General features: G+C 38.4%; 1 protein-coding gene across 1 annotated transcript in view; it reads left to right on the top strand.

Moving 5' to 3' along the window:
- Positions 1-15085, top strand: part of LOC104384326 (potassium voltage-gated channel subfamily KQT member 1) — a 517279-nt gene that overhangs the window by 74339 nt on the left and 427855 nt on the right. The gene's annotated exons all lie outside the window — the stretch shown is intronic.

The following is a 15085-nucleotide window of genomic DNA, read 5'->3' on the forward strand; positions in this document are numbered from 1 at the left end:
TGTTAAAGTGAATTAAACTGTTGAAGGTAAAACTTCCATGAAAAAGTAATTCAAAACTGATCAGTAAGGCAAGATGCCTCAAACCAAGGACAACTGAGAAGTGGGATTTTGTTCTTGCTTCATTTAAAACATTGTGTGTTGCTTTAAGTGCTGTATTTCAAACTGGAAACTAGCAATATGTTAACTCAGCAGTGAAATTCAACTTTGCTTGTAAAATTTTTTTTTTTAAATTAAGTTTGTAGTGAAAATGGAGGTAGGAAATAGTATTGTTTGCTGTAAAGCGAGGTGGAAAGCTAATTTTCCCACCTTTGTGTTGACTTCCTTTGTCCCATGAGATTGGGGAAACTTGTGCTAGTTCTGGATCTGCTCAAGGGGAGACTGTTTCCTCACAGTCTGAGGAGTTATGTTCCATACCTAGAAGCATGCAAAGCCTTGCCAAGTTAGCTGAGGTCTCCAAAGATACTGACCCTAGTCAAAGGTATGTTATCATGTGGTGCTTTGACTTAAGTTGTCATCTGTCTTTGATAAACCTCAACATCAGCTCTGTATAAAATTGCTACTCTTACGTGTCATCGAAGCTGACACACTGTTTCAGCCTGGAGAGGGTATAGCTGTAGCCTTGACATGATGGTTTCTTCAATAAAAAGTTCTTTAAATATTTTTGCGCCAGAGGGAATACGTAGTGTCTTCTGTATTGAACGCGATCAAAGGTAGAAGTTTCGCTGGCTTGCTCTGACTTTACAGAGTTGCTAGATTGTATTGTCTCAATGCAACCTGTGTCACCCATGCTAGAGCAGTCAGTCGGATGTGGAATAGCAGGGAGCTGAGAGCTGTGGCATACTGATGAACATCTGTAAGGGGCAGGAGCATCTGGCTCTCACAGGCATATAGAAGGACCTTCAAGCCTCTGCTTCTTGTAATTGATAGCCACAAACTGCCGTTGTGGGAGGGAGAGCTCCTTTCTTCCACTGATGGAGGCTTTCATTACCCCTCATGTTCTTTCTTATGTTTTATAATCTTGTATCAGTCTTATCTTTCACGTTGAGGTCAGAATGCTTTTCAAATGGTGATATTTTAATTGTTGTTTGGCATTTCCAGTGTGTTTATAAATAAAGTTGCTGCTTTAACTACATATCTCTTAACAGAACACTATGTTCATTCCCAGCATGTTTACTAGAGCTGTGCAGCTTCCCTTGCTGACCGTGTAATAGCAGATTGTACTGAGTGTGTTTTGATATTGTGGTGTCAGTCAGTGATGGACAGAAAAAGCAAAGTGTTGTGTAACTTCTAACAGTACTGAAGACAGTTACGATGTTGGGGACTACGCTGTCCATATCTATGATTCTGATAGCACACGTTTATTCGCTTAAGCTATGTTCCATAAGCATTCATGGTTAGTCTGAGCAAAACTCTGTGCATCGGAGAAAAGAGATTGAAATGACAAGCCTGTATCTCTTTCTGCCTGACAGCTTGGTGACAGAGGAAAATAAAGGAATTTTTGCCACTTTTTCTGAAAATGTTTTCCAGTTGTACTTTTAGTATAGCTATAGTTATTCTTGTTTTGAGAGACAGCCATGCATATTATTCACTTGCCACTTAAGTTTTATCTATTTTTTCATTTTCTTTACGTTTTTACTTAGCCGATGTCAAGGGTAAGTCACACTTCATTTGATTTTCTGATTTATTCCTTCTGTTGCAAAGCTTCCAGGAATGTAGTTGGCTAACTCTATTGCTCAATTGACTGAACATTCTTGACACCTCTCTCGAAAGTTTAAACCTGATTTCTCTCAGTGAAGTTCTCCTTGCCAGAATTAATAGGCTTCTATTCTTGGGAAGTGGAGGTACTAGACTTCAAGACTGTAAACGGGAGTGTTTTCTTCCTCTTAAAAAACTGAAAGTAGAAAAGGCAGAGAAAATAGTAATAAAAAAAGGTGATTGAAAAGGGCCGTGCCAGCTTTCATTTCGGTGTTGCTATAGTGGAATATTTTATTCATTGGTCGTGGAGGCTGGATGCTTTACAGATGATGGCAAACTTCAAGCTTGAATTAGATCACTTTTATAGGCCTGACCTATGAGGAGCAGAGCTGTTGCTGTAAAAAAAGCTCTTCTAGTCTGCTGTTCCAGTCAGATGTGAGAGAGACTGGAGTGAAACCTGAAACAAATGCCTGGCAATTGCAGGTGACAGAATAGCAGTCCCACTAAGAAAATTCCTTGTTCTGGGCAGAAATAGACTAACATTAATTTAACATTTCTGTGATAAAGGAGAGAGTTACCTTAATTCAAGAACTACATTGTGTGAGCACACCTTTTTACATGAAAATAAGGTTTTTCTTAGGATATACTGTTTGTGTATCCATGTCCACCCAGCATCCTCTTGGATTGCTCAAAACTTACTTAGGAGGTATATCTTACAAATCGAAGCAAAAATGCTTTCCTCTTCTATACGAAGAAGGTTTGAGACAAGGAAAGCCTTATAAAGCCTATAGATATGATCAACATTAAGGTTTCTGAGATACTTGTGTATGTGTAATAAAAAACATAAAGTGCATAATGTAGTAACTAAATCTTTACCTACCATAAACAATGGAATCTTGAAACAAACACTTGATAACCAAAAGGTAAACAGTTCTTGATTTAGTTCTGCACCATGGGGTTTTGGGTGTGACTAACATAGAGTGCTCTGTAACCCTAAAAACTTGACCATCCTTGTAGAATGGAAAGGCCAAAAGTATTCTGCAGTAATAGTTTCCTTGTTTGAAGTCAAACCTCTCAAAACGAGGAAGCTATTTAGAATGAGATTAAAAAAGAACAGTTAAACCAAATATGGATTTAAGAAAAACCAATTCTGGAAAATAACTGTGATGCTAAGGATACTCTGATGCAGTGTATTCTTTTCATGGATATCTATTGCTTCTACTAAGGAACTCTTTAATACCAGAGTGTGTGGCTTAATTTTTTTTCATGTAGTGATTTAAAACACTTAGTGATTTCATCCTCACCTGAGATTATAGTGATAATTGTTCTCTATAATCTTGAAATTGATCTTTACTTGTATTTCTGTCAACCATTGTGTTCATACTCCCTTGCAGCAGGAAGGATCTCTTATCAGGATGGCAAGACATGTATGAACTATTTGACATATTTAATGTTCCTGCAAGATATGAAGGTGGCACTTGGGTATCAAGATGGAAGTTACTTATGATAGCAAGAGTGAGTGGCAGGTCATAAAGACTGATCCAAATAGAAGAAAAATAATGTTTGAGTGTAACTGAAATCTTTCACATGCACTTGAGTTTCATCTTCAAATAACAGCTATTCACTGCGATGTATGCTTCTCAAAATGAACCGAGTAGCTGTTTCATAATACTTTTTATTAGGGAGAAAAAAAAAATCATAAAAATGTGAAAGCTTTTGGACCTTGAAGGTCAGCCTCCTGGGACATCTCCAGCAGATGGAATCTATTATTCTCTGTCAGTTATTGTTGTATACACAACTCATTATTGTAAAATTTGTCAAAGTCACAAGACTCTTACAGTGATAAATCTCTGCTGGGTTAGAAACAAAATTCCCTATTTATCACTGTGCTTTTTCTGTTTGCTTTTTAGAGTTTCTTGCATGCTGACGTACTCTCCCCCACCTCCCCTGCCATATTTAAAGCAAAACATCACAAGAGTAACTTTTCACCAAGAGAGGGGAGAGAACTGTAATTTTCGATGACCCCAGACTACCTTTCTAAGCCTTCTTATATAAAGTGTGTAATAGTGTTAATGTTGATTTATTTTGTCTGTAATGCTAGTTTGGATGCTGACATTCCAGAATTTACCTATCTAGTAATGGGTTGGTTGTTCCTGGAAACTGGTTGCATTTCCATTGCGGGGGAAAAAGAGCTGCTTTCCCTCAGTGGCATAGATGGATTGCAATCTGCAGTACGTATAAAGAAGTGAACATTTTAAATGAAGTGGATTCATAGATTTCAGTGCTGACAAGCAGAGTGAAAGGTGAGAAAAAACATGTGGCTAAAATTAACAGAATAAAGCAAACACCAAATCTTTTGAGGGTCTGCATATCTGTCAGTAAGTCAGAAAAGCATAAATAGGAAGATATGCTCCAGATTAGCAAAAGAAAGTATGCAGGTACCATGCTTCTGAAAAACACCACGCTCTTAGGATGAGTTTAGCAAATGCTGATGGTTTTGCAGTGAGAATCTATATTCAGCATAGGGCTATTTAACTTCTAAATTTGTCAGTCAGTTCAGGACTTGTAGGTACTAATGGTACTTACCCGTGAATAGGAATTGTGGAAATGTACCTGTATGCCTCTACCAGAAAGTCTTCAGTCTTTGTTGTTCCAATCCTGGCTGTTCTGAGTGAGAACTTTCAGTGAATTCTGTGGTTTATCTTGCATGACCAAAAAAGATGGTAGAACTGGGGGTGGTGTTAAGGAGAGATGGAGGCTGAGAGGAAGAGAACAGCTGCCTCTGCCAAACTTGCTCTTACTTCTGATTACATCTGGCAGCTTTTGAGACGTAAAAATTTATTTTTGTTCTGCATTTATTCAATTCCCTGTTCTGCCTGATTTAGGACCAGAGTTTAGATCACTAGTCACACCAGACTTGAGCAGGGACTTTGTACCAGATGGTCACAGAGACCATGGGAGTGCTTAGTGAGAGAAGGTACTTGCAGCTCCCTCAAACTTTATCTGATTAATAATATCAGTAAAACTGAGTTTAGACTTTTTTTATCCAGCAAACATTTTTGCTTCATCAAAGACAGTACATTTAAATGAAACTTAATTTAATTGAAAATGTTCCAACTAACTTCAGTTGTGATATAAGACTGAATTTAGCTGTTCAGTAGCAAAAGACAATTTCTCTGTGTGGTAGGGAGACTTTATGATGACATCAGCTTAGGATAAGCACATGGTGAATGACAAGTTTGTGCTATAGAGTTAAAAATGAAACTAAACCAACAACAGAAGTTCTGTCCACCATGGACTAGTGGAAGTGGTGTTTCTAATGAAGTTGACTATTAGAACTGGAAAAAAAAGACACTATCAGCACAGCAGTGGGGAAAAAAATAATTGAGTTGCCAAGGAGGGCATACTCCAGAATGGGATGTTTCGTTGCCAGAAGTTAATATTTTCAGATAACTGTCAAAACATTTAAAATGTAGCAAATTAGAGTGGCAAATAAATTGTATTTGAATGAACATGTTGCCATGGCAGCTTTTATAATAAGTAATAAAACAAAGGCAGCTTTTTAAAATGAGATTAAATTGACCTAATAAATTGTATAGTTTTTTTGTTAGCTATTTCACAGTACTGATGTGGCCTTGATAATTTTTCCTCTTGGATCCAGAATATACATCGTGATAGACTTGCTGTGTAAGTCTCTGGGCAACAGAAGGAAGGAAGAAAATCCAATACACTGTCATAGGAGTGTCGGGGGAGAAGTCAACTGTTGACCATAAGGACAGGAAACCTTATGGTCAACATAAAAAGAAAAGAAGTCTGTCTTTTGTTAGGTTTGAGCAACCAGCAGAATCTTCTCACAGTATAGAACTTTGTGGGGTTTTCCTGATATGTGTCTGAAGGAATGCATTGGAAAAACCTATTATTTAGCTACGTCTTCAGTAGCCTTGGTACAGAAGGTAGAGAGTGGAAGTAGAGGAGAGACTGTTCTTCGAGTTGTACGGCTAGAGATTTTATTAAAAATATGTAGAGTGTTGAAGAGTAACCATAAAATGGTAGACTTAGCTAGCCTTGTGAAGGAGAGAGAAGTCAAACAGTTATTTGACTTCAAGAATGGAAACTCAGAGTTAATAGATTAGGTATGGTAGGAAGCAAGACTAAAAAGTGTTATGCTCAAAGTCTTTATAAGCAAGATGAAACATACATTGTAAGAGTAAAACTAGAATTTAGTGCTAGTATAACTGAAATCTTGAGATCTAATCCCTATTAGTCTAGATCTAATAGCTACCAAAAAAACCCCAAATGCGATATACTTTAAATAGGCAAAAAGTTGCAGTAATAGTGAAAAATACAATTAACACTGTAACACATACTTATTAATTTCTACCTATTTTCCTGGCATTTATGATTATCCTTCCACTGCTCCTCTGGGTCCTAAGGTTTTATTTACTGTAGGGAGAGAAGGGAAAGTGGTACAATGAGTTGTTGAAATCTCATGTTCTTTACAGGGAATATGATGTCTGTGGTGATAGTTTCTTCTTCCTCTCCCAGGATCCACTTGAGATCATTTATAAATGTCTCCTGACATGCTTCTACATATTTCTTCATTGGTGTGCATCTCCAGGCTTCATTTCTATTTACTGTATATATTTCTCTTTATGTATTTGAGATGGTATTTTTGTTCTCTGTTACTCTTAAAACCAGTTTTGTCCTGCTCTAGGAGTGCATTTTTCTTTGACCATCAGTGAATTGTTTATAGCTGTGGGGCCTCCAGTGCCAAGCCTGTGTCCCATCTCTTATCTCATGCCTGTACTCCTGTACACTGCATCCTGTGTTTCCATTTCTCAAGGCCTCTGATACTCTACCCAGCCTGTATTTCTATTAACTATGTTGTTATTTAGTTGTAAATATCTCATTCTACTAGAATAACTGCTGTTACTACTGTAGATATGAAACCATGGTTGTACAACCCAGAGATAAACAAAAGTAAAACAAGTTAGATATAGACACCTGGTCAATTAGAGAAATTGCTGTCACAGCTAAAGCACTTAAAGTCAGGTCAGGAAAAGTTTGGATGGAGCGGGCCTGAGGGAGCCTCATTGTTTAGGTCTTGCAAACTCAGTGCAAAACTTAAGCCCTGTTACTAGCAGTGCTAATAGAGGACAACACAGAAGAATTCAGGAGGTGTAGGAGCTCTTTAGTAAATTCATATGAATATCCTAAGCTGTCACTTTTCCAAAACATAGGAACAATCTGGATAAATTGTGAGCTTTCTTTAATGACCTAAACTTGAGATGAAAATCTATGCAGAATGGAAGTTTGGCCCAATTATTAAACATAAAGTGTGAAGACAGTAATGAAGTCAGGAAATAGTTAATGCTTTTTTCTCTTCACTGAAAATTAACACTGAATTTGCTAAAATTGACACTACAAATTGTGTCACTTGCTATTATTTAGCTAATGATTCAGTGAGGAGCAAATCAAGTCAGAACAGAGAGAAACGGTTGGGAAAGATACACTGAAGACAGGTCACTTTTGGTTATCTGGGCTTGCAAAGCAAATAGCTGAGGAGTAAGAGGGTGATCAGAAACAACCTGAGAGCCACCAACAGGGCTGATAGGAGGCTGGTGAGATGCATGGGTCTATAAAAGGGCACACAATGCATGCTTCGAAAGGGAGGGAAGGAGGGATTTCCATTTCTAGGAAAGTCTAATTCCTAGAAGAATGCTGGAGTGGTCAAACTATTTATACATATAAAATAAAAAGCAGACAGCAGGAAGGAAATAAGTAACAGTGAACACAAACTGGTCAAGAGCAACCATGTCAGATCATGCGGGGTATTTTTCTGTGATGTGGCAATGTATGTGGTAGATAGGAGAGAGGCAGAAGACAGTTTACATACTGATTTTAGTCCCTCTTTCCTGTCTCATCCTTATATGTGCATAAGCACAGGGTCTGGATTATGGCCTAGAAAATTATCTTAGGCTACCGTAAGAGGGATGAAAACTTCTTGGAATATGATACTTGACAAAATATTTGCCAGTGGCTCACTGTTTAACTGAGAAATGTGTTTAGAGAGGTTTCTGAATCTAGTGCGATCAACTAAGCCCACCAGTGGATCAGATCATGGACTAGAGTGGAATTTTTATTCAATATGCAGTTGGTATCAAACTCAGAAGTGTCTGAGACCTCTTTGGAAGACAGCCTGTGAGCTTCCCACAGAGGCAGCAATGCTCATGCATTTGGCTCCTGTCTCATGTTCCCCTACTAATCCTGTATCTTGCCAATTCACTGCAGTGATCCGTCTCCACACTTTTGATATCAAGTACAAAGGCAGCTGCTTGACCTGATCTCTGGTCTATCAACCAGCTGTTCATGGTACATGAGGCCTCAGTGTGGAAAAGATAACCCCTTGCTGCATAGCACTGAGGGATGCGTTAAGCTCAGATGAGCCCGTGTAGGCAGAGCCTTTTCCAGTACAGGATGGCACTGCAGCACCTGCCCTGCTTGAGGTCATATGATCCAAATTATTTTGGGGAAGTGAGGGCAAACTTTGGGGGCGGGGGTGGGGGAAGGCAATTTGGGATTTAAGTTTTCCCTTTTTATGGAGGGCTTGAACTCTGGTTAAGACCAGGATTTTCTAATTAGTCAAGTGAATAATATTAAAAACTATAATGCAGGTTGTGCATCAGGGAATGGGAAAATGGGAGACTAATGTGTAAATGGAGGTTGCCTGGGGAAAGAGTCTATGAAACTTACCTTTAAAAGCACAGATAAGTATGTGCTACACAATTCGGATTTTTCTCACTGCTACTACTTCAGAGTCTCATCTTTTTGTTAAGTGTTTGAGTGAGGTGGCAACAGTCTCACTCTGGTGCAGCCTAGAATACAGAATATGTGGTCTAACATGCCAAAGACCAAACTTCAAACAACAGTAATTTAATTTCAAAATGCAAGGTACATATCCATGGAATCCAGTGGATGAGAAAAGGGAAAGGGAGGGGAACCTCATCAGCACTTAGGCCAGTAGTGACTTACAGAGCAATTTTGTAGACTGTGAGATTTTTCCATTGCAGTTCACTAGTGACTGTATGGCAATGAATGCCTTTGAGCCACCTCAGAGCCTTCTCACTGAAGGTGAGCAGCAAGTGTTTCATCTTATAAATGGGAGTAAGGGCAACTTTTTGCATCTCCTCTTTTTCTTTTTTTGTGTGTGCATGTGTACTGGTTTCATAAAAAGCCAAGGATTGTCAGCTTTTGCCTCAAACTTTTCCACAAAAGAAGCAAAGGCAGCTAGAGACTGTTAAAATGAGAATGGAAGACAAAGACAAGGCTCCAGCATGTAGTAGTGGGCTGTTTAGACTGCAATGGAAACCCCGTTTTGGTGTCGAGGCTGTTTGTAAAAAGGCTCGTCTCCTGTTGAGGAGGGAGCGCTGCATGAGTCAGTGTTCCTGGATTCTGTTCCGAGCTCTGTTACTGATTTGCTATGTGACCTTGGGCAGACAATTGACTCACTGTGCTTCAGTTGCGTCATCCGTTAAATGAACATAAGTCTTGTCTCTGTCACAGAGATATTGTGAGTCTTAATTGTTTATGAAGTGTTTTTAGACTGACACAGCTTTACAGAAGTGAAGAATGCTATTAGTCAATGCAGTATTAAACATAGGCCTACGCGTTTATTTATTGTTAGCGTAAACAAGGAGGAGTGGTAATCAGGAATGTCAACTCTTGCAAGAAGAGAAGCTGATTTTTGCAGAAAATGTAATGAATGCTCTGTGGGGAAAATAAGATGTGATTTAATCCAGAATTTAAAGCTACTTTTAACCACAAAAATTTGGTGTTTTTTTTTTTTTCTGATGAGAATGACAAAACATTATTGTGGAAGATCAGGGCATCATTTAAAAAACATGGTGGCTTTTTTGACTGGTTCTACTTAAATGGTGGAGTGGTAAATATACTTTTACTACTCCTTCAAATATACTTTTCATTTTGAATATGTGAGTTAATATGGCTTGAAAAGTATGTATTTTATGTATTTTACTTTGTGTGTTAGATGGGAAAGCTGAAAAGATTCCAGAATTAGAAGTAAAATGAACTGCGGTTCTTTGGGGGAGGCTGGGTGTTTGTGTTTATATCTAGATACGCAACACTGAAAATTACTTAGAACATTTAAAATTTTTTCTTCTCTATTTTTTCTTTTTTGGTGTTGATCTCTGTTTAGATACCCAGGTGTTAGCCACTTTCTAAACAATTTTAGTTTTCTTGATATTTCTCTTTATAGCATGCTGTTTGTAGTCTCATAGATGATGCTTGGAAAATAACTTTGATATACAAGGATGCGTGGTGTTCTCTCCAGATTTTCCCAACCACCAATCCATGGGAATCTTTGTTTTTACTTCTGTGCTTTGGAAACACTTCCATGCACCACAAGTGCTGTGATGGAAAATCTGGTCTGTCAACTTGCCTAAAGATACATGCACAGGGGACTCTTACACTTTTCTGTCAGTTTAATCCTATCAGGTGTTAAAAACCTCTGTATGTCTGACTATTTCTTAGACTTCTCTCCTTCTATTTAAAGCTTTGTTTCAACCTCTGGTGAAAACTGATGCATTCCAGTCAATCATCTTTGTTGTTTGATTGCAAGTAAAGGTTCTAGAACTCTTCAGAGGGCTAGCTAGACATAGCCAGGCCATCTCCATGTTTAAGTGGTCTTACTTGCTATTATGTTGTGAATCTTCACACTTGAACAATTTTGGATTTATGCCTGCTGCATCTATTGCTGGCTAAGATTTTTCTTTCTGCTGTACTCATGAGTGTTATGCCTGAGAATCTGAAACCAATGCACTTTGCTGTTCTGTTTGAAATGGGATGGTGGGTCATTAGGGTGATGCCAGTATTGTGCTGAGCCATGATCTGGTCTAGTGACACTTTAACATCTTCCTCTTTGATTTCTACTTACTCTGGTACAAAGTAGTATATGCAATGAGAGCGGCTGTGTCTTAACGGATGTACATAATTGAGGCATTCCAAAGATAGATGATTTTTTTTTTTTTTATTGTTGAGCTTGGTCCTGTTGATTCTCATCTGTGTAAGATCTGACAGGCTGGAGGTGAAAAGAACTAGTTGCTCTGAAGATTTCTGTTAATCATGCAAACCTAGGAAAATAGGTGCTGCATCATGTGTCTGCCAGTTAGAGATAGTCAGACCTCTATTTTTCATGACTATGGCAAAAAAGAAAAGCAACTGCTTGTCATTTACTTAACCTTGCTTGGGCTGAATTTCATCAGTGGAAAACATCTGGAACTGATTCCCCTTCAATTTGGAGGGTCCAGTAATCTTCTGTGTACATACAACTGGTGCACCTTTAGAGTTAGAATACTTGGCTAAACAATCTTTTGCAATATTGTTATCTTTTGGAAAGAAGAGAGGAAGCAACAGTAATTTCCTAATGAGCAAACGTTTGCGAGGTTGTATTATTTGTTGATTTTTGTGCAGCTGTTGTATGAAATCTATTGATCAGAGTTAATAAATTTCTAAATGAGTAAGACTCATTATTTATGTTGATTAAAATTGGGCCAAATTCTTAACTTTTTAGCATTGTTTGACTACAACTGATGAAATAATTTGACCTTGTTACTTTTTTTTGATAGAATGCAATACTGAATTATGAGCAAACTTTGAGGATGTAAAAAGCTTCTGCCTATGATCTATGAGTGGTTTTGCTTAAAAATCTTAGTCTTTCTTGCATAATTAGGGTGTTGAAGTTTTACAGTGAGCTATCAATATCTGCTTTTCAGCTGTCTTTTCTGTTAAATAAGACTAAAGGGATCACTGAATTGGGTGGTAATACTGGATTAAATTCTAGCCATTGTTAAAATGCCACTCCATGGGAAATATATGGAAAAATAACTGATGCATTTAAGCAATGTTTTGTGTGGACAATACGTTCCTTCTTTACAAGAGAAGTTGGTAAAACTGAAATATATACTCTTTTTCAATGTCAGTCTTGTTCACTTGCAGGAGAATGTTTATATTTAAATGAACCTTTTTGGAAACCGTAAGTGAGAAAATGTATCTCTGGGCAGAGCTCTTCCTTCTTAGTGTTCTCCTGCAGAGAAATTTGCAGTGAATATCCCAGCTGACTTGGAAATAATTTCTATGGGAATCCCTCTGGGGTAAGGCCCGCAGAGGTGGGGGGTGGGAAGGGTGAATTGCTTCATCTCTGTTTTGCCCTCTCTGTTAGGGAGTTCTCTTGCTTTTTCTTTCCATGCTAATGTAGATAAGACTCCTATATGGCACTCTTGTCTTGCATTATGAAAAAATACAGATGTGTTCAGCACTACCCAATGCAGCAGAAAAGTACCCAGCTTGGAGATAAAAAGCAACACTGATGGCTATTAAAATTATTTATTATTTTGATAATCTATTATTTGTGTTAAGCATCTTCCAGCAGTGACAATCCCCCATCAAGGGAAAAACCTCCTGGGTTTCCTGTTTTTCATTCTTGCTATGGTCTGTAGCATGTGGTCTCACCAATGAGAGGCCTGTGTGTAGTTAGCATGGACTCAGTATTCTCCTTTTACAGAGGAGTTTCTGTTTTTCCATCTTTAAATAAGGTGCGTTATGAGAAGAGCATCTGTAATACAATTCTGATAACTGATTCCACGAATTCTGGCTTGCATACAAACCTGGTTCTGAATCTGCCTCATGGGTGTGTAAACTGTGACTGTGCTCTGACCCTTTGGATCCATTTGTGTTCCTTTAAGTATTGTATTATGCTGAGTTCTCAAAACTTGATTCCCGTTTTCAAAAAAATCCTAAGCAGCATAATGCCAGTATTTGTTGCTAGTGGCTTTTTCATTCTGTTTTTAATGGAGTGAATCAGACCATGGCAATGGGATACTCTAGACCTGGTTGTACTGACTCAATTAAGATCCGTTTCAGGTCAGGTTGACCTGAATCTATCCTAGATTAGATTTGTGCTGAGTGAGCCATCATGAAGCAAGTGTGTGCCGGCAGCCCTAGATAGAAGTCTACAAGTTTCTCTTGCTGTTTATTTGAAGGACTCAGATTGGCTGCTGTTTCTATAACCTTGTAAAAGAGAGAGAGTGTGTGCACTAGATTTTGGTGTACATGGGGGCCCAGCAGTTTAAGGTTTACAGGGATTAACTTAACCTGATAACCATAAAGTATATGCAAAAGTACATGCAAACTTGCCTCAGCATAATAAAATATCAGTGTTAAATAGGATTTTTCCTTTTCTTTCTGGAGAAATAGTATCTCTGGAAGTTCTGCGGTTGCACTGTTTCTAATAGGGCAAAATCACGTTCATAAAACAGTAGGCCTATTCATATGTCATAAGAATGACATCAGTTTTAGCTGATAGAGATCTACTTGGATAAGATAGTGATGGCTTTTATAGGGAATTGCTTTGCCTGGTAAAGATCCTCAATTTACATTATTTGCTATCTTCTGCTCAAGTCTCCTTAAAAGGGGTAAAGATGTTCTTTGCTAGATAAATAAATGCGTTAGTATATGCCAAACTCAGACATGGACTGGCTGGAGTGGAAACAGCCTGGGGAGAAAATACATCTTCAGGCTCTCTTACAAATGGAAAACAAGGCGATTTAGGTTGGGGTCCATAAAGACTACATCAGCAGCAATTTCTGGAAAAAAAAAAAAAAAAATTATTTGAACAAGTTTGCTTTTTACTATTTTAAAGAATTTAATTCAGAATAAGGCTTAATAAGGAGGCCTCTGGTCACTTCTTCTAGTTCCTTCATCTCCATATCTCCCCTCTCCAGCATTAAATGGACCTTAATGTGTTCCCATTTCATAGGATGCAATCACACATCTACAGTCTTATCTCTTTGTCCCTTTATTTAGACTCTGCTGTGACTGGGTCATGCAATTCTTCTCTCTTGGAGATGGAATTGTCTGAGACATTTTTCCAATATTTATCTTGTTAGCTTCTCTGCCAACCATCTGAAGAAACTATGCTGCAGGGAGATGTCTTAGCTTTGCACATACTCCCTTGTGTAGTGCACGTGTTCCATCTCAAATGCTGAAATGTGGCTTTTTTCCATGAGACTATCTCCAAAGGAATCGAGGTCTTGGCCATGAAAAAAACAAAGGAATTACTGTAGAAAGGCACTCTTGGATTTCAGTAATCTCATCTAAGCAGTTGCTTTTGCAACTGAACAACTACTTCAGGGTAAGTAATGGTGCTGAATTGTCTCCTTGCTGCTAGCTTTCCTTTAACCTGTTTAACTGCAAGTAACTGAGTATGTTGTCCTGACTGCCAATCTAGAAGGACCTTGGAGCAGAACAGGAAAACGTTAAGGTTTCGGTTGTGAATCCCTTGTAATATCAGATGAGAGTGATGGTTAAACCTGGGCCTAAGTGAAGGAGGTCCTTGTCAAGAAGTTGCTTCTGTGCCATGCTAGCAGACATCATAATTACAATAACCTTTGCAAATCCAGAAATGGTTAGTACTTTGAACCAAGCAGCAAGTTCTTCCCCTCACTTGTGACTTCAACCTAATTTAAATCTGTTCTCAGATGGGAAAGGACCGTATCCAGATCTGGATATGAGAACACTAAAGCGTTTATAGCTTGAATGCCAACTCGTAAGACCTGGGTTTGGGAGGGGAGGTTCTCTAGTAGAAAAACATAGTTAATGCTTAGAATGAGGAAGTAACTGCACAAGAGCATCAATAAAAAGGAAAGGGAGGTGGGAGGGAGATGAGGAACAAAGTGTTAATTTCTCCCTACCAGTCTGAAAGCAAGCCTTGTGTACAGCAGTCAGTAGCCTTTATGTTGCCAAGAGTCCAAATGGCAGTGAAAATCTTGGGTCTTAATGCTTTAGGATTGCAGTAAGAGTCTTCATGTTACTCTCTTGAAAGAAGTAATTTGCCTTTTGGGCTATGCCTTTGTTATTGCCAGAGTCTGCAATACCTTCCTCTAAAGGTTTATAGGAATAGAATTCATTTTACTTACATCCTACCTTTCTAGAGTTTTGAAATGGCGCTTCACTAGTGTTGCATTTCTGCCCATGGCAATATTAACAGTGTTAGAGACCCCGTACGAATTTTCCATTCGCTGGGCAAGTGCATGTTCAGATCTGTACTAAAATCAGCGTAAACAAATTTTGATGTATTCTCAACTCCATGTTGAACAAGTTTACTGAATAAGAAAATCCATCAAGAATTCTTGGATACCACCTCAAAATAAGAAAGTCTTACAGCTGCAGACCACAGGAAGTTCTCTGTGAAGCTAGCACTGTATATTTGTCCTGTCCTTGTGCATATGCTCTTCATCTCTGTTGGGGACAAGGCAGTGCATAATACAGTTCCTTGTCCTGATCTGTTGTTATCTGATATTAGGAAAATCCAACT

Source organism: Tauraco erythrolophus, chromosome 4, assembly GCF_009769465.1.
Source record: "Tauraco erythrolophus isolate bTauEry1 chromosome 4, bTauEry1.pri, whole genome shotgun sequence".
NCBI classification, from domain to species: domain Eukaryota; kingdom Metazoa; phylum Chordata; class Aves; order Musophagiformes; family Musophagidae; genus Tauraco; species Tauraco erythrolophus.